This window comes from Pongo abelii, chromosome 14 (assembly GCF_028885655.2).
Source record: "Pongo abelii isolate AG06213 chromosome 14, NHGRI_mPonAbe1-v2.0_pri, whole genome shotgun sequence".
NCBI classification, from domain to species: Eukaryota; Metazoa; Chordata; class Mammalia; order Primates; family Hominidae; genus Pongo; species Pongo abelii.
Genome location: NC_071999.2, coordinates 75,765,232 through 75,784,697, shown reverse-complemented (window position 1 = coordinate 75,784,697; position 19,466 = coordinate 75,765,232). Strand labels below are relative to the sequence as shown.

The 19,466-nt window shown below is 34.4% G+C and overlaps 1 long non-coding RNA gene across 2 annotated transcripts in view; it reads right to left on the bottom strand.

The window, feature by feature from the left end:
* Positions 1-2,574: 2,574 nt before the first annotated feature.
* The window catches only part of LOC134759898 (uncharacterized), a 41,868-nt gene continuing 24,976 nt past the window's right edge, over positions 2,575-19,466 (bottom strand). For both annotated transcript variants that reach the window (XR_010136798.1, XR_010136799.1), the window contains exon 5: positions 2,575-4,726. This is a non-coding gene — a long non-coding RNA (uncharacterized LOC134759898). The remainder of the gene's footprint in view (positions 4,727-19,466) is intronic.

Below are 19,466 nucleotides of genomic sequence, written 5' to 3'. Positions count from 1 at the left end.
TGACAGGAGGGAAACAGGTAAGAAAGGTTTAAGTTATTAAGGATTTTGTAGGTCTAGATAAAGATTATAAAATGTATGCTAAGTATAGTAGGTGAAAACCATTGAAGGGTTTTAAACTGATGAGTGAAATGATCAATTAATGTTATATTTACTGATTTTACCTCAATAATATATCTCAAAATGATTCTATGTTTACCATTCCAGTGATCACCACGCCTAGAGTTCTAACAAATCCACTAATTCAGGTCGTTATTAGTTATTACTCTTCACTGGAATTATTACACATGATTTCTAAAACACATATAAAATTAAATTCTTGTTGAAATACAACTTTAATCATCTCTCCCTCCTATTCGGTGACTTCCATTTAACTGAAGTATGTGTTACCCTATTTCTTAGCTTGACATTCAAAGCTGTCTATTGCTGGTTTTCTTTTTTGTTTTACATTCGAACTTATGTAGTAATCATCTTGAACATCTTGTAATTTTCTACAGATTATTGACTTGCAACTAACCTTCCTATCTTTTTGTTCAAGCTGTTTCTTGTGCCTTTACTTCATTCTTCTCTATACGTTCATTTTTCACTCCAAAGGAATATATAGCCCCATTTACAGCAAAAATAGATGAACCTGGGGGATATTATGTTGCGTGAAATAAGCCAGTCACAGAAAGACAAATACTGTATGATTTCTTTTAGATACCTAAAATAGTCTAACTCAGAAGTAGATAATAGAATGTCAGTTGCTAGGGGAAGGGTGGAAGAAGAAATGAAGAATTGTGCAATGTATAGAAAGTTTCAGTTATGCAAGATAAATAATTTCTGGAGATCTGCTGTTCAACATGGTTAATATATAAGTTAATAATACTGTATTGTGCACTGAAAAATTTAAAAGTATAGATCTCATATTGTGCTTTTACAGCAACAACAAACAAAAGCAGAAAACAAATAAGCCCAAGCAAATGTTTGGAAATGATCGATATATTTATTACCTTGATTGTAGCGATGGTTTCACCAGGGCAAGCACATGTCCAAACTCATCAAATTGTATACACTAAATATGTGCAGATTTTTGAGTATCAATCACACCTTGATAAAGCTGTTTTTTAAAAAATATAGTGCCAATGCCTGCTTTGCCACGAAACTTCTTTGAGCAACCTAGTAAAATGCCAACTCTATTTTTCTTTCTTTTAATGTGAAATGCACATATTTTTTTTAAATAAAATGAATATGACAAGTTTTGTGGTAGTGAAGCAGGGCTTTGCACCCAGGTGAATAGTGTGCAATGTAATGCTATAATTTGATAACTCGTATAGTAGAAATATACTCCATCAATGTGTGAGCTCAAAGAGGAATCACTAAATACTTCCTAGAGGAGTCAGTAATTACTTTAGAAAGAAGATGTGCTTATTAGGCCTTTCAACAGACATTAGAGTATTTACATCAAATGGGGCCAAAGTCAATCTAGAGAGAAGGAATGTCTGTTTAATGTCTTACCACTTCTCCTAGAGTATATATACCCAGACATTGGGAGCTGGGTCTACATCATTTTTCAGTAGCCTGCAGTCTCCTACCTTACACATAGAAAACAATAATCTCTTTCTAGTCTAGCATCTTCAATTATAGACATGGAAGCCTGGAAAGCTCATGAAGTCTTTCTTGTTACACCCTGTAATATATTCCTAGGCAATTGTTGTTACCCTTGTTCAAACCTAAGCTCATCACTGTCTTCAAACAAACTTGACCATACTTCCTCTTAGAATTGAGAAGTTATTGGGGAAAACAATCTCCACTCTTGATATTATCTTCCTTGAGTAGGCCCATCCATTATCATGGTAGTCTTAGCCCTTCTCTGTCACTTCCTCACTCATGAATAGGAGGAGTAACTTTATTGAATATGAATTTAGGATAAGAAGCCTGGCAAGAATGGTTCTGCTCTTTCAATTCGTCTTTTACTTGGGAGCTTAGCTACTGCAGAAAGTGTTCCTTTTTCTCTGTTCTTAACATCATTCGTGTTTAAGGGAAGACCTGAGATGTTCCTACAGAAGCCATAGAAGGTTGTCTGTGAGAAGGTAAGAAAGTCTGTCTAGTTCAGGAATTCTGTGTTAGGAAAACTATTTCTTCCTTCCTCACTTCCTCTCTGCCTTCATTGTTTCCTCTTTAATTTCTTTGTCTTTCTTTTTTTAACTGACATAAGCAATAGTCTCCACAAGGAAAAAAAAAGTTTTTGTTTGTTTGTTTGATGTATCCCTCAACCCTCACTAGTACCCACAGTGGTTGTTTTAATTGGAATTGCCAGTCATTCCTTGCATGCCAAATTTTAGTCAGATAATGTCCCTAGCCCCAGCAGTAGCTGAAAGATTTCCAGCCTTTTCCCTGATGGCATGCTGTTGTTATTCCAGATTGCCTACTCCTAATCTATTATGGATCATGATAATAGTGATATTCAGTAAATATTTAAGTAAATGTCTTCTGACTGCTAGTCTATAGTTATGACACAATATTATAAAATCAACATTTTTATAGCTATTTTCTTATTATATGTGTAAAATAAGGATTCTAGGAAACAGTTTCTTTGGTAATTCTGCTCCATTCATTTTATTATTATGTTTACAATGAATTAATTTCTGTTAACACCTCACTAAATGCAACTTAATGACTGACGATGTATCTAAATTTCATTTAATGAAGAGTAAAAATATATACATAATTTAATGTTATTACAATACCTATGTTTTCCTATAAAATGCAATAAAATGATACATTCTACAAATTTTGAATTGAGCTTTCCTTATAATCTATGATTTTGATTTTATTTTTGTTGTTTTTGAAGTGCAGGAGTAATCATGAAATGACTTACATCTAACACTTCAACATGAGTCGTTCTCATTCTTCAATACACAATTAGAAAGGGAAATTCCAATTACCATTAGAAAGAAGAAACTGCAAAACAACTAATATTAAATTATTCTAAAATGTTCACACAGTGGCATCAACATTAAATAGACTATCTCTAATTCAGACCAAAAACTAGTGTGAGGGTTTTTCATGTTTCGGAAGAAAAGCACCTAAGAAAAATATGTTCCTTTTTATTCATTAGTTGAGATTAATATTTACATTCATTAAGTGTGTGTGTTTAAAGCAAATTATAGAATGTTATTCCAACTTGCATTTGAGACAGAAATTCTAAAACTATACCCTGCTGTAATCTTTACCAAAATCACTTCTACATAAGCCTATTGATAGAATAAAATATTATATTGGCCTTAAAAATCACATATTTTCATTTGCTTGTTTTCTTAAATAATAAAAACAGCTACAGATTCTTGCTAGAGAGTAAAAACACTTGCCTAGAAAATTCTTCTAAAATGAATCTCAGGAGAAATTTTAGTTTATGAAATTTTTGACTATAGAACTCCAAATGGTAAAACAAAAAAAAATTCTTATTAGAGAAAAAGGAATGTAGAAAAATAATTTTTCTTTTTATTTATTAATCTAAATTAACATTATACCCCCTTCCAACTTACTGAATGGACCCATCTCTCAGCCTAGGAGATTCTTAGGAAACCTGAAAAATTAATTCAGGCCACGATGAGACAGGCGGTGTTGAACATGCCTCATATCCTTTCTCTTTTGGAGTTTCAACAAAACTGAACAATATTAACATTAAAAGAGAGATCCTAAGACTGACAGAAGAGATTCGTTGTATTAATAAGATGCCAAGTCCAACCCTACTCTTGATGGTTAACAGGCCCTAAAGGAAGTCAAAGTATTTTACAACAAAGTGTATTTCACTGACATATTTTGAAATGACCCTGCAAAGCCATCTCTTGTGGGGAAATTTTATACTCTGTAGAGAATCCCCTTCCCTTTCCAGGTCTTTTCCTGATCCATAAAAGATTTCAATGAGAGTCTGACATCTTCTAAGGTCAGATAAGAGACATTCATCCTCTATTCTATCTGAAGCCTGCTATCTGGAGGCTTCATTCACATAAGAACCTTGGCTTCCACAACTCTCTTCCAGTCTTATCTTAACTCAAGCAGACTTCAACTCTTCAGACAGAGCTTAACTCCTTCAACCAGTTGCCAATCAGAAATCTGAATCCATCTATGACCTGGAAGCCACCGCTTCAAGATGTTCCACCTTTCTGGGCCAAATGAATATATGCTTTACATGTATTATGTTTTGCCTGTAATTTCTGTCTCCCTAAAATATATAAAATCAAACTGTATCCCAGCCATCTTGGGTACATGTTCTTAGAACCTCCCGAGGCTGTATCATCTTGGACACATGTTCTCAGGACCTCCCGAGGCTGTGTCACAGGCCATGGTCCTTAACCTTGGCAAAATAAACTTCTAACTTGGTAGAGACCTGTCTCAGATATTTGTTGGTTTACTACTGAAATATTATATAATACATTCTGATATTTAAAATCTGGATTAGTGACATCTTTATTTTTGAAACATAAGGAAGAATAAATGAGTAAATAATTCAATTTGATTCAGGTAATTGGGCACCATATATACTTCTTTTCTCTTGATTAGGATGTAATTGGGCTCAATTTCGATCACTCATACAATTTGAGACAAGATTGGCAGTGAAGAAAACACTGAAGAGAGTAACATATGCTCCATCTATATAATGACAGACCCAGCTAAGCCATTAAATTGAGGCAAATTGTGGGTTTCAACAGATTTAAGCTCCTTCACACTTTATCCAGATATAGAACTAGGAAAAAAAAAAGAAAATTCCAATTAGTCATAGTCCTTTCAAATTATACTTATTTTCTCTATAACTTTGGCAGGTTTTATAAATTCACATCATGGAAAGTTTAATTAGCATTCTCATATTAGTTTTTAAAACAGTGAACAATATTTCTTTTCTAGAATGCAAGTCCCTTTTGGAAGTTAGTTGTATTATCTTTATATAATACATTGTCTTCAGACAATACATTGTATTTTGACTTACTTATTTTCACTCTTTTGGAATCCACTTGTAGCTTTTCAGAAACATATCCAAAAGAAGGCACACAACACAGTCATTCCCATTTGCCAAAACACATACTTAATTTTATATGAAAAATCATTGAAAATACTGTATTTTAGACTTAATAAACATCTCTTACTAACATCAAGATATATTATGTCTATGACACTTTTTTTTTAATTTCATTATTGTTATACTTTAAGTTTTAGGGTACATGTGCACAATGTGCAGGTTTGTTATATATGTATACATGTGCCATGTTGGTGTGCTGTACCCATTAACTCGTCGTTTAGCATTAGGTATATCTCCTAATGCTATCCCTCCCCTCTCCCCCTACCCCAAAACTGTCCCCGGTGTGTGACGTTCCCCTTCCTGTGTCCATGTGTTCTCATTGTTGAATTCCCACCTATGAGTGAGAACATGCGGTGTTTTGTTTTTGGTCCTTGCCATAGTTTGCTGAGAATGATGGTTTCCAGTTTCATCCATGTCCCTACAAAGGACATGAACTCATCATTTGTTATGACTGCATAGTATTCCATGGTGTATATGTGCCACATTTTCTTAATCCAGTCTATCGTTGTTAGACATTTGGGTTGGTTCCAAGTCTTTGCTATTGTGAATAGTGCCACAATAAACATACGTGTGCATGTGTCTTTATAGCAGCATGATTTATAATCCTTTGGGTATATACCAGTAATGGGATGGCTGGGTCAAATGGAATTTCTAGTTCTAGATCCCTGAGGAATCGCCACACTGACTTCCACAATGGTTGAACTAGTTTACAGTCCCACCAACAGTGTAAAAGTGTTCCTATTTCTCCACATCCTCTCCAACACCTGTTGTTTCCTGACTTTTTAATGATTGCCATTCTAACTGGTGTGAGATGGGATCTCATTGTGGTTTTGATTTGAATTTCTCTGATGGCCAGTGATGATGAACATTTTTTCATGTGTTTTTTGGCTGCATAAATGTCTTCTTTTGAGAAGTGTCTGTTCATATCCTTCACCCACTTTTTGATGGGGTTGTTTTTTTCTTGTAAATTTGTTTGAGTTCATTGTAGATTCTGGCTATTAGCCCTTTGTCAGATGAGTAGGTTGCGAAAATTTTCTCCCATTTTGTAGGTTGCCTGTTCACTCCGATGGTAGGTTCTTCTGCTGTGCAGAAGCTCTTTAGTTTAATGAGATCCCATTTGTCAATTTTGGCTTTTGTTGCCATTGCTTTTGGTGTTTTAGACATGAAGTCCTTGCCCACGCCTATGTCCTGAATGGTATTGCCTAGGTTTTCTTCTAGGGTTTTTATGGTTTGCAGATGACATGATTGTATATCTAGAAAACCCCATTGTCTCAGTCCAAAATCTCCTCAAGCTGATAAGCAACTTCAGCAAACTCTCAGGATACAAAATCAACATACAAAAATCACAAGCATACTTATACAACAATAACAGACAAACAGAGAGCCAAATCATGATTGAGCTACCATTCCCAATTGCTTCAAAGAGAATAAAATACCTAGGAATCCAACTTACAAGGGATGTGAAGGACCTCTTCAAGGAGAACTACAAACCACTGCTCAATGAAATAAAAGAGGATACAAAGAAATGGAAGAACATTCCATGCTCATGGGTAGGAAGAATCAATATCATGAAAATGGCCATACTGCCCAAGGTAATTTATAGATTCAATGCCGTCCCCATCAAGCTACCAATGACTTTCGTCACAGAACTGGAAAAAACTACTTTAAAGTTCATATGGAACCAAAAAAGAGCCCGCATTGCCAAGTCAATCCTAAGCCAAAAGAACAAAGCTGGAGGCATCACGCTACCTGACTTCAAACTATACTACAAGGCTACAGTAACCAAAACAGCATGGTACTGATACCAAAACAGAGATATAGACCAATGAAACCAAACAGAGCCCTCAGAAATAATGCTGCATATCTACAACTATCTGATCTTTGACAAACCTGACAAAAACAAGCAATGGGGAAAGGATTCCCTATTTAATAAATGGTGCTGGGAAAACTGGCTAGCCATATGTAGAAAGCTGAAACTGGATCCCTTCCTTACACCTTATACACAAATTAATTCAAGATGGATTAAAGACTTACATGTTAGACCTATGACACTTTTTAGGCAAGGTGTGACACCTTGATACAGAAAGAAATTGGATTAGACACTTAGAAATTTGCTTTACAAATCTACCTAGTCAAAAACAAGGCAATACTATACCCTTGAAAAAATAAATCAAAATGTATCACAGATCTAAATGTAAGGTGGAAAACTATTAAACTCCTGGAAGAAAACATAGGAGAGGGTCACTTGGATGATTTAAGTTTGGTGATGTCTTTTTAGCAATACCAAAGGCACAATCCATGAAATAATAAATTGATAAGATGAATTTCATTATAATTTAAAATTTCTGCTATGAGAATGACATTGCCAAGAGAATAAAAAGGCAAGGCACAGACTAGTAGAAAACATTTGGGAAAGAAATATTAAAGGACTGTTATCTAAAATATAAAAAGAACTCTTAAAACTCAACAAAAAGAAGTATCACATTTGCACACATACTGAAAACAGTGATTTAATACAGTTGAATATTACATATTGGACTCTATGCCAGGTTATTGGGTATAAAAATGAATAGACACTTTGCAACTTCTATCCAGAAAATAAAAATAAGAAAAATAATTACTCAACTAGGTTACTAGGACAAAAAAACAGGTGATACATGTAAAATTAGAGAAGTTCAAAAAAATAGTAATGACAATTAGAGCCACGTTACAGGTCATGCAAAGAGGGAGTATTTCCAGGTAACCTATGAAATGGGAAGTATTCATGTGAAATGTAAACAGATGGAGAAAATTGTACTTAATAAGAGACAGTGCATATGTGATAAGCTATTTTGATAATGGGATGAAGAATGTGAAAGCCGCACAGACAAATATTTCTGGGCAATAAGAAAAATGAAAATATTAAAATTTAATATTTACCAAGATTTTGTGTCAGACACTGGATTATATGCTTCACCACAGTAGTCCCAATTTATTTTCCCAAAACCATTCTGTGACAATTTTATTTTCTGATAAAAACCAATAAAGTTATAGAATCAAATGATCTAATCTTTTAATTTACATACCACTTTGGCTATACATAAAAAAAATTTGTAAATAAGAATTTATTTTAATCTTCTCAATATATCACTAAATCATTTTAAAATATAGCTATGAATTTCCATGTCAACACACTTTGTGAAAAATAACTAATTTCCATACTCTCAAACTTAAATGGAAGTCTTCCAATATAAAAACTTATTTCTAGAGAGATCAAGCACTTAAACACGAATTCTGCCGTAAAAGTCATCATAGAGTTCCAGTAGTATATGTATTATTTAGATTTGCTGCAATATAGTAAAAAACATTTATGTGCAGAAAATATAAAACAGAGGTGAGGTACCCACCGCTCAACCTAAGTTCTCTCTAATTAAGCACAGGTACACACATATAGGTACACACATAGGTACACTAAGATAATATAATTAGCCTCACTTATGCATGAACTTATTTTGAATTTGCAGAAAGTATATATCATAGTAAGGAGAAAAACCTTAATTTTCATTTGACATGAGCACAGAACACCAGCAGAGGTAGAGAAATCAGTTTATAATGAGGAACAAATTTAAATAAACTCAGTACCTTTTTTTTTTTTAGATTTATTACTGATGCTTCAAATTTGAAAGAAGACTCTCATCATCACCAATAGGTAAATTCCTCTGGGTGATACCTCAGGGCAACAAGCATTTTAGAGGAAAGGAAAAGGAGAGGGAAAGTCACTTGAGGAAATTTAGATTAAATCCAAGAACATGAAAAAGGAGGATGTAAATAGAAAAATAGAATCTAATATTTCAAATGCAAACTTGGTTTAATTATTTTATCATCAAGTTGGTAAACTATTTAGAAGGAGATTAAATGTAGTAACATGAACATTCTGTATTTGTAAATATCATGTACATTTACGATTTTCTTTTTATAGACGAAGTTTCACTGTTGTTGCTGGAGTGCAATGACGCTATCTCAGCTCACGGCAACCTCTGCCTCCCAGGTTCAAGGGATTCTCCCGCCTCAGCCTCCTGAGTAGCTGGGATTACAGGCGTGTGCCACCACACCAGACTAATTTTGTATTTTTAGTAGAGAGGAGGTTTCTCCATGTTGGTCAAGTTGGTCTCAAAATCCCGACCTCAGGTGATCCTCCTGCCTCGGGCTCCCAAAGTGCTGGGATTACAGGCATGAGCCCCGTGGCCTGCCCCATTTATGAATTTACATTGCAGTGTAGTATCTATTCATATTGGTTGCCTTTATAAGTATTATTCTCCAAAAAAAAATCAAAAGTTGGCAAGATAATCTGGTACAGAATGTAAAGGACTTTTCTCCTAAGATCTATGCTGTCTAGTTAGTCAAGAACACTGTCTAATGGTGATTACAACAAGTAATTACTATTTCCATGGGGCAGTTATGAAGCCATAGACATACAAAGAAAGTTTGAGGGCACACCTTGAAGGCTAACACATATAAAGTAATACGAACATCACACTACACAATTGTTAAAACATAACTCTAATGAGGACTTAAAGAAAATCTACATCCTTCCTGAGGGAAAGGTTTTGAATCAACTGTATTCAGCATTATAAAAAGTGATGACACTCTCTACCCCTTTAAAGGTAAATTAATAACAATTTTAAATGCAAATGAAATGTTAAGAACCTTGGAAGAAAAGCTTTAGTCTAAAGCCCAGTGGACTCATAACCCCAAGTTATAAATAAATTTGTTTATCACAAAGTTTTATTCAGATTTGTCTTTCACACACTTACACTAGAAACACACAAATACCCATATTCTGTAAATGTTAAAATATACTCAGAGCACGGTGGCTCATGTCTGTAATCCCAGCACTTTGGGAGGCCGAGGCAGGTGGATTACCTGAGGTCAGGAGTTTGAGACCAGCCTGGTCAACATGGAGAAACCCTGTCTCTTGTAAAAATTCAAAAATCAGCCAGGTGTGGTGGTGTGTGCCTGTCCTCCCAGCTACTCAGGAGTCTGAGGCAGGAGAATCGCTTGAACCCGGGATGCGGAGGTTGCAGTGAGCCGAGACCCGGCAATTGTGTTCCAGCCTGGGGAACAAGAGCAAAAAACTCTCTTTCAACAACAACAACAAAAATTATATATATATATGTGTGTGTGTGTGTGTGTGTGTGTGTGTGTGTGTGTGTATTGAGAAGACTCAACCCTGCTATTGGTTTTATCGTACTGACCTTCTGAAACATTCTATTTTTAATATAGTATAAGTAATATTTAATAACCAGTATTCCTTATAAACAGAATACTGTTTTTGCCATTTTGATGAATGAATAAAAATGTTATAATCAGTTTCTTGGTTTTTTTGGAGTTTGGGGCAAAAAAATAACAAAACAACACTTTAAAATTAAGAGATGAAATGGTAATATATATATTATATATACACACACACGTATACATACACACATATTTGTATATATAAATTTCTTACAGATTGGTTAAAGCATTATAAGTTTTATTTTTCCCAGGGAATACTATATCCTCTTTGTATTCTGAAAATAATAAGTTCCATACACATAAAATAATGATGTTCCAAAAATATATTTGAAAGGTTAAAATATTTTGCAGTTATAAATACTTTCATTATGCCAAATGTCCACTCAAACAAAAAATATATGGTACGAATCTGTAGGGGGTGCCACGTGCAGTTGGGCAAGTTGAACACTGTGCAGTATGTAAGCAGGTGTTATTCAAACTATAGACACTATAGATTTAATATTTATTACAACATAGATAGCAGTAAAATATATTGATGAAGAAAGAGGTATTTGTTATGATAGTCTTAACAGATAAGAGCAAAGAAATTTGAGAAACGATCAACTTTTTCCCATTCACATAAAATTACTGTAAGAACTAGGGAAGCCTTGAGGATGTACAGCAAGAAAATACAGTGCCTGAGAAGGCTTATCAAGGCTTCGAACTCATCACTAAATATAAAAACTAAATATAGTCTTTTATTGTTCAGACTACAAGTAAATGTCTCAACTATGGTAGGAATGAGACTCAGTTTATCCACTGTAATCACTAATCCCAACACAAACAGGAGTGGACCTCTACAACTATGTCCATAGTAGATAGCCTTGTCTCTACTGACCATAGCTTATTTGATCTCAAGTAGAGACCTGGCCCACAAAAACCAGTTCATAGAATAAGCTGGAACACTCAGTGTCTTTTTTATTCTTTCCAATAATTTGAATTTGAGATTACTAAAACAGGGTTAGGTGGCATTAAATCAGGAAAATGATATAAAACCATTTTTCACCACATGCATAGAAAAACGAAGAAAGTTCATCTGCAGAAGAGATAAATAAGTGCCTAAAGAGGAATACACATTCAGAGGATTCCTGAGTTATACATAATTGGATGAAGACATTCTATGAGTGTTATCATAGCTATGAACCATTGAATTACTTTTATTTATGACTTTAACATTTCTTCTCAGTTTTTTTTTTTTTTGTGTGTGTGTGTGTGTTATGGTAAGCAAATTCTAGGGGAAGTGAAATTAGTAAATCTACACATTGTTTAAAACACATGCCCTAAATTTTGGCATTATTAGTTACAATAACTCAGTGCATATACAGAATGAAAGTATTTAAGATAGAGATAGGCTCACCTAGTAAAGAAGTAGAGTGGACATTGTTATTACAAGAATAAAAATAAATTCTTCAAATTTATCGAATACTTATTCCAGTAACTTTTTAAGACGGTCAGAAAATACAAAAATAAATAACTTATTGTTGACAGAGGAACATTTTGGTCACATTTTATTATAATTTCCACATGGGAATAATAAATTCAAAGCACTTAGCATAGTTTGACTCAGTCTGTACTTGTAATATACTAATTCCATAAGTTTCTACCAGTGCTCCCACTTTTAGTGCAGAGTAATAATTAGGCTCTGACTTTTTCTCGATTCAATCAGAGAATTTTTTATGAAGAGTTGTAGCCCTAATTACTAACTACTAAATTTAAAAGTTAGAGTGTGTTATTTTTTATTTTTTGGTGTATGGAGAGAACTATATAGGTTTAGGTGCCAGCAGATTATAATCTATAATATGTCTACATTAAAATATCATAAACCTTGAAAATATCCAAAACTTTCAAAAATTGTGATTAAAAAATAGAGCTAGGAATTCATTCCTTGCTTACTCTAGTAAAGAATAGTTGTATAGAAATGTCAGTGAAGCAAGAAGGTACTTTTATAAAGGAAAATAAAGCATTCATCCACTTAAATAATTTATGTTATGCACCTTCTGTTAGGAGCAAAATGACTAATATACAGTGAATACTGTTTCCTACACTCAAACTCTGTGAGAAATTCAGCTAAGTATATTGGTTGCTACAATTTTCTTTGATAAATATTGTGTTTGAGAAAGGCTTGTGAGGATTGAGAATGCACAACAGAGAGCAACTAACTCAACATCAGATAATTTTTGGAAGGATGTATTGAAAAATCAATTCTTTATTCATAAATTCTTAAGTAAGAGATAAGCAGTATGAGGAAGTGTGGAAAAATAATACATAATGATTATAACATCAAATAGTAAAATAAGATAATATATTTTTAAAAAATGCAGCAGTAGTAGTAGCAGTAGTAAAGCCAGGTTTTCTAACATGAAGGACCCAGGGTCTAGCCAAGGAATTGGGAATAGAGCTGCAGCCAACAGAGTTAATCTCTCCGTGGAAGCTGGGAGTCAGAAAAGGCAATCTGAATGCAAGGACAAATGAGGAAATAGTAGAGAATATCAGACACAGACTATAGAATGTCTCAGAAGTAAAAACTAGAGTGACAGGTCAAGATGGTTAGTCTGGAGCCAAGAACTAGGAAAAAACTAAAGGTATTATTTACCAAAATATGATAGGTACTTCTCATACTTCAATAAATGATTTAAGATAAATGTGTAGACATTTAAGAAGTACTATATATGCAATTCATACTGCATATTTTAAAATGTAAAATTACCAGTGACTTCATGAATATTACCAATGAGAAAAACAGTAAGGCTGGAGGGTGGCAGATCTTATAAATTATAGGCATACATTCCCATAAGTCTTTCATTGAACCAACCACTATAACTACTTGGTATAAATTATTTAAATTATTAATGAGAATTATCATGTACTGGACTTCATTATAAATGTTTACATTATTTTAAATTAAAGGTTAAAATGTTACCTCTAATTACTAATAATTGTTTAGTGTATGAAATGTGTATTAATATAGAAAGTATAGATTGGTATTTAGTTATGTTCCCTTCCTCTCTCCTTTTTCATTTTGGAATGCATAGTATATTAGTGATTAATTTTTTTAATAGCTAAATATTGAAATAATATTATTGGTGACTGTGAACACAACTGCCAAATATATGTGTCTGTTGAGTTTATTGATGAATCTATAGCACCTAGAACTGAGACACTCAATAAATATTTTCTGAATGAATAAATATAATTAGATAGGTTTATAAAACCCAGATCAAAAAACAATGACAATAGAACCTATTTTTTGCGTTTTAAAATTTTCAGCTTTAAATGAAATAAAATAACACAAATTGGATAAAAAATTAACATTTAAAATTTAGATTTTAGCAGCTTGGTAATGAAAGTTAACTTATTTTTTTTAATTTAAATCTGGTCTCATCTTCAGGATCAGAGCTATCCAGCCTGAAAAATCTCTTGAAGGTACAACAAGTAACTGAATTAAATTTAATGTATTGCTAAAGCCAAGTCTAAAATTGCAGTAGTCCTGATAAACAAGATGTAGCACAACAGGGGGAAACATTGCAAGCAGTATGGTCTGTCTCTGTGTCGGCACCCAAATTTCATGTTGAATTGTAAGCCCCAATGTTGGAGGAGGGATTTGGTGGAAAGTGATTGGATCACAGGGACGGATTTCCCCCATGTTGTTCTCGTGATAGTAAGTTCTCTCAAGGTCTGGTTGTTTAAAAGTGTGTAGCACTTCCCCCTTTGCTCTCTCTATCCCCTGCTCCACCATGGTAAAATGTGCTTTCTTCCCCTTCACTTTCTGCCGTGATTGTAAGTTTCCTGAGGCTTACCATCCATGCTTCCTGTACAGACCATGGAACTGTGAGTCAATTAAACCTCTTTTTTTCATAAATTATCCACTCTCAGGTTGTTCTTTATAGCCACGTAAGAATTGACTAATACAGTAAGTATTAAGTAGTTATTTTATAACATTTAATTGCAAATATCACAGCAATTATCACAGTTGAGATAATTCTCAGGGTCCTTATGAAACCTGCTTTCAAATGATCTGGAGCCAGAAAAACAGTATCATTGCTGAAGTACAGTAGTTCTTCATTTTGGAATTAGAGATGCATTTAGAAATGTAAATTATCTATAATATGTACACATGTGCCATGCACATTGTGCACATGTACCCTAAAACCTAAAGTATAATAATAATAAATAAAATAAAAAAAGAAAAAAGAAATGTAAATTATCTATAATAATTCAAATCAAAATAGTATACTACAAACAAAATCTGTTCATGTCAGTTCACCTAAACTTTTCCATTTTGTCAAATGAAAGATAAATAACTAAGTCAATTTAGCTCTGCCAAACTAGAAGGACCCATATGAATGGAGAATATCTTTTAAAATATATCAGTGCTTTCATAGCAAATATCAGCATGGCATAGAAATAACATATTGAGATAAGCTGAACCAATAAGAGATATTTCACAGATAAACTGCAGCTCTTGCTACAAAATCTAGCCATGAATATGACACTTTGACCCTGGAGATACAGAAGTGTTAAGATAACTATTTAAAGCTGCTAAACGTCTTAATTGCATTAAGGAGCGATTCCACTCTATTTTAAAATTGTTTGATAAGATTTTAAAAGAAATAAGCCAGTGACTACTAATGATTATTGTTTTATACTGAAGTTTATAGGCTATTATGTAAGAAAATTTCTGGATATTCTAAATTTCGAAGAACAAGTCTTTCTTGATGAAATTGTTGATCTTCAAGGAACTTTGAATGATTGGCAATGGAATTGCTGATCTCTCTCATGTGTTAAGTCTTTCTTGACAGTGATCACATCTCAGAAGGGATCCTCCTTCTGGCCAGTATCACAACTAAACACTGGAATCTTGTCTGTGATGTGGAACACCCTTCTATGAAACTGAACAAAATCTAGTAAAATAGTCTTGTGTTCTGAAGTTTTAAGTAGTTCTGTTCATTTCCCTACGAAACGTATATTTTATACTGTTGTAAGTTGAAATAATTTTACTTCATTACTTTTAATATAATAATTTGTTTAAGTATATATTAAAACCTATTAACTGGAACTAAGTTTGGCTGAAAGTAAAAGAAGCACTCAAAATAACTGTGTCTTGAGAAAAGCAAAACTTTCTCTCTCTCTCTCATGTATGAGTCTAGAGGTGGGAGGTCTAGGTCTGTAAGGGAATTCTCCTGCTAGTGGTCTTGATGATTTCCTGAATATGAGGAGATTTTAAAATTGTAAGAACTGGAATGACTGTAAGATTTAGCTTGGGCAAATGAGTGGCATGGGTACCATTAAGTGAATACTATTAAATGAAATAATTATACTTAATATTATATAAATTTTATTATAAATGTTAATATAAAAGGCAAAAAAGTAGGATACAATTTGGATATGATGTGGTGAAGTTATAGATGTACAGAATTTTAAAATGTGTATTTGGATCTTGGAAGACTGTTCTTGTATTATTAAATTAAAAAATAGGAGACCTCAGTTAATGTCTGAGGCTATCTCTGTACTTTGAGTTGCTATACAACAAACTGCAACCTAAACTAGTACATAAACCAAAATCTAACTTAGGAGAATATTATTTCATAACAAATAGCCAGGTTTCTACCAATCATATACAACTGAGCTTCAGCCAATCACAGGCAAACAGCTGATCAGACTTGCCCCCGCAAAACAAATGCCTCTTTGCACCATCAAATAAGGCAGACACCTACCTGTAGCCAAGCAGAGGATTTTCTAATTTGCTTCTATGTTTGGCCTCTAAAAACCCACTGCTCACACTGCTCAGCAGAACTCTCTGCATCTGTTCTGTTTTAGAGTGCAGCCTAATTTATCAATTGTTCTTGCTCAGATAAATATCATTAATTTAATTTGTGTAAAAGTTTTCTTATAACGGCCTGAAATGCCATATTTGAAAATCATCCATTTACCACTGGTAGTTTGTTTTGTTTTTTAGATAATTGATTCAATTTTATGTCTTGTACTATATATCTGGGTAGTCACTCTAAATTCATGATTGAAAAATAAGTGACGGAAGAATCTTAATAGTGGTACACCCATGAGTGTCACCAAGATAATTCTGCCTTGGATTTCCTATCATGAAATTTGTACACAGTAGTGCAGATAAAAAATACTGTTATTAAGAGAAAGGGATGTAAGAAAAAAATGTTCAATATCGACCCACGTAAATTATAGATGTTGTCAGAACTTCCCAGTAGGAAGCAGAAGCATGAGTCCATACTCAAGGAAGAAGGTGATATTAGAAATAGAAATCTGGACATTATCACAATTAAGATGGCCAAGTATACCGTAAGAATATACAGTTTATCAAAAAAGGGAGTGTAGAGTGAGAAGATAAAATTAAAGAGAGAGAGAGCCATTAAGTAAAAGACATAATAATTAATGAGAACAGTAACCATGTGGTCAATGAAATAGGATAAGGAGTTTGGTGTCATGGAAACTGAATTAGTAGCTTATAAAAGAAGTGGATAAATAGTATTGACAAACCTGAACTAAAGATCTGACGTGTCACATAGGGGCCCAAAAAAGGAGGGGCAAGTTCTTCCCTTAGGGACTTTGTGACTGCAGTGAGGTAATGACTTATAATGGGTTTCTGGAATACTCAAAATGATAATAAAGAAAAAGTCAGGCAAAGAAAAGGAAACTGAGGAAAAGTGGATCGGGTAGACTTGCAGCCTCTGTTCAGAACTGAAGTTTATGATTGTTGGGATAGGTAGTCTCGTCCTTGCAGTCTTTGATTTCTGCTCAGCCACATAAGAATAGGAACGGGCCCTGGGCCTGAAACACTTCCATCCCAAGAGAACAAGAGTCCACACAGCCTATGCTGGGCTTATCACCTCGTGTGGGGATATCTTTTCCCATTTCAGACTCAAGGTGTGCTCCTCCTTTATCCAGGCCAAGCATGTGTGTCAATGGCCCTCAGGTATACCCTTAGATTTTGGTACTTCAGACTCCACAGGGGACAGATGGTGGTCCTTCTATTGTGGTACATGTAAGCCGGTTGCCCTGTGTTGCTTTCCAAGGGCAGCCACTAGCCATGGTGGACTGAGGCACGCCACTGGAGCTAATCTAGCTCTGTCTCTTCTCTATGCAGAAAACACATTATTGCATCCAGTGCTTGCCTCTATCATGTTTTCCTTGGCAATTGCCTTAGGAAGTTGCACTGAGTAGACATGTTTAGATTTCTCTTCCCGTCAGCTGGCTTTGGGATGAGCTTTGCTATCCTCCATGTAGTTGGAGTCCTTCCCTGGCATGGTAACCAGTGCATGGAGTTCTGCTCAACAAGTATCCTTTCTATGAAGGCAAGCTGCTGGCCACCATGAGACATGTGCCCAATTCTGTACCTGCCTGTGTAGCATTTAGGGCTATGAAGATTATGTCTTCTATAATGCAGAGGCATCAATGTTCCATTCTTTGATGAGCTTGCTATCGCCACTAAACACAAATTAAAATATAAAATGCTTCATTCAGTTTTCTGTGCATGGGAGAGAGATTGCAATTGCTCTTCTCTGGATCTTTATTGTTTGAACCCTAAGTATGTCTTCTATGTTTTGTAACTTAAACTTAGTTTGACAATATGGATGGCCTACAGGTACCTGTTATTTACCTGTTTGTCCATTCAAATATGTAAGCTTTTGTTAGTAAGTGATATCCTCAAATGACAAAAGTCCTGTTATTTAGCTGATTCTTTATCCTTTTCATTATCAGACAAAAAATAAAAAATAAAAATAAAACACAACAACCTGATATTTTTCTAGAAATACTGAGAACGGCAAAGGAATTTACTAGGCCAATGAATAAAATGTGATTCCAGCTTGTTTAATTTCTGGAAGGATATGACTGACTTTCTATATGGTTCTCACCTTAGAGGACTGCTGTAACATAGTACCAGAAAGTGGGTGGCTTAAAACAACATAAATCTATTGTCTCATAGTTGTAGTTGTGAAGGCTACAAGTCCAGAATGAATATGTGAGCAGGACCATATATTTTCTAATCCTCTAGGGAGCGTCTCCCTGACTCTTCCAATGGCTGGGAGCCTCAAGCATTCCTTGGCTGTAGTAGCACAATTCCAGTCTCTGCCTTTTTATGCCTGTATTTTTTCAAGCCTTTTTTCTGTGTTTCTGTTTTCTCATCTTATAAGAATAGCAGTCATATGGAATTGTGACCTACCACAGATTATTAGGACCTCATCTTAACTAATTATATCTGCAAAGACCTAATTTCCAAATATTGTTACATTCACAGGTACATGGCATTAGGAATTAAACGTATCTTTGTGGGGAAACACAATTAACCATTAGAAACTTTTCGTTACTAAAATCCAATACTTAAATATTACAGTACATATTCCTTTATGCTATTTTTTTTCACTGTTTCACTATTTAAGTGGCATAGTCATAGCTCACTGCCACTTCGAACTCCTAGGTTCAAGCAATCTTCCTACCTCAGCTTCCCAACTAGCTAGGACTACAGGTGCACACCATCACATCTGGGTAATTTTTTTATTTTGTTATTTTTACTTTTTGTAGACACAGGTTCTCACTGTGTTACCAAGGCTGCTCTCGAAATCCTGGCTCCAGGCAATCCTTCTGCCTCAGCCCCACAAAGTGCTAGGATTACAGGCGTGAGCCTCCATGCCCAGCCACCTTCATCCTATTTTTGATACACCCATAAACTGCCTCTCCTAGCTCTATCGAAGTGAGGCTCGACTAGGTGATTGATTACTGATCAATGCAATGATAGTTACAGGGTTGAATATTAGTCCCAACCCTGGCTGTAGAGATTTTAGAGGCTACAGCTTGAAATAGTGGCTTCCATAACAATGCAATCCACTTAGGTGACAGAGCCACATTTAGGAGAGAGCTTCCAGATGCCTCTACATTGGACTTTGCACATGCAAAAAAAAATAGACTTTAGTTATTAAGCTAATAAGACAGCCTACCTTGACTAATATGCACATTTATATGAAGAGGTTGCACTGTCAAATGTTCATTATTGAATTATTTAACATGTTATCTAAAATGAAGGCCAATAAATGTGTAGAATTCTCTCAATCACACAATTTAGGGTTCATGT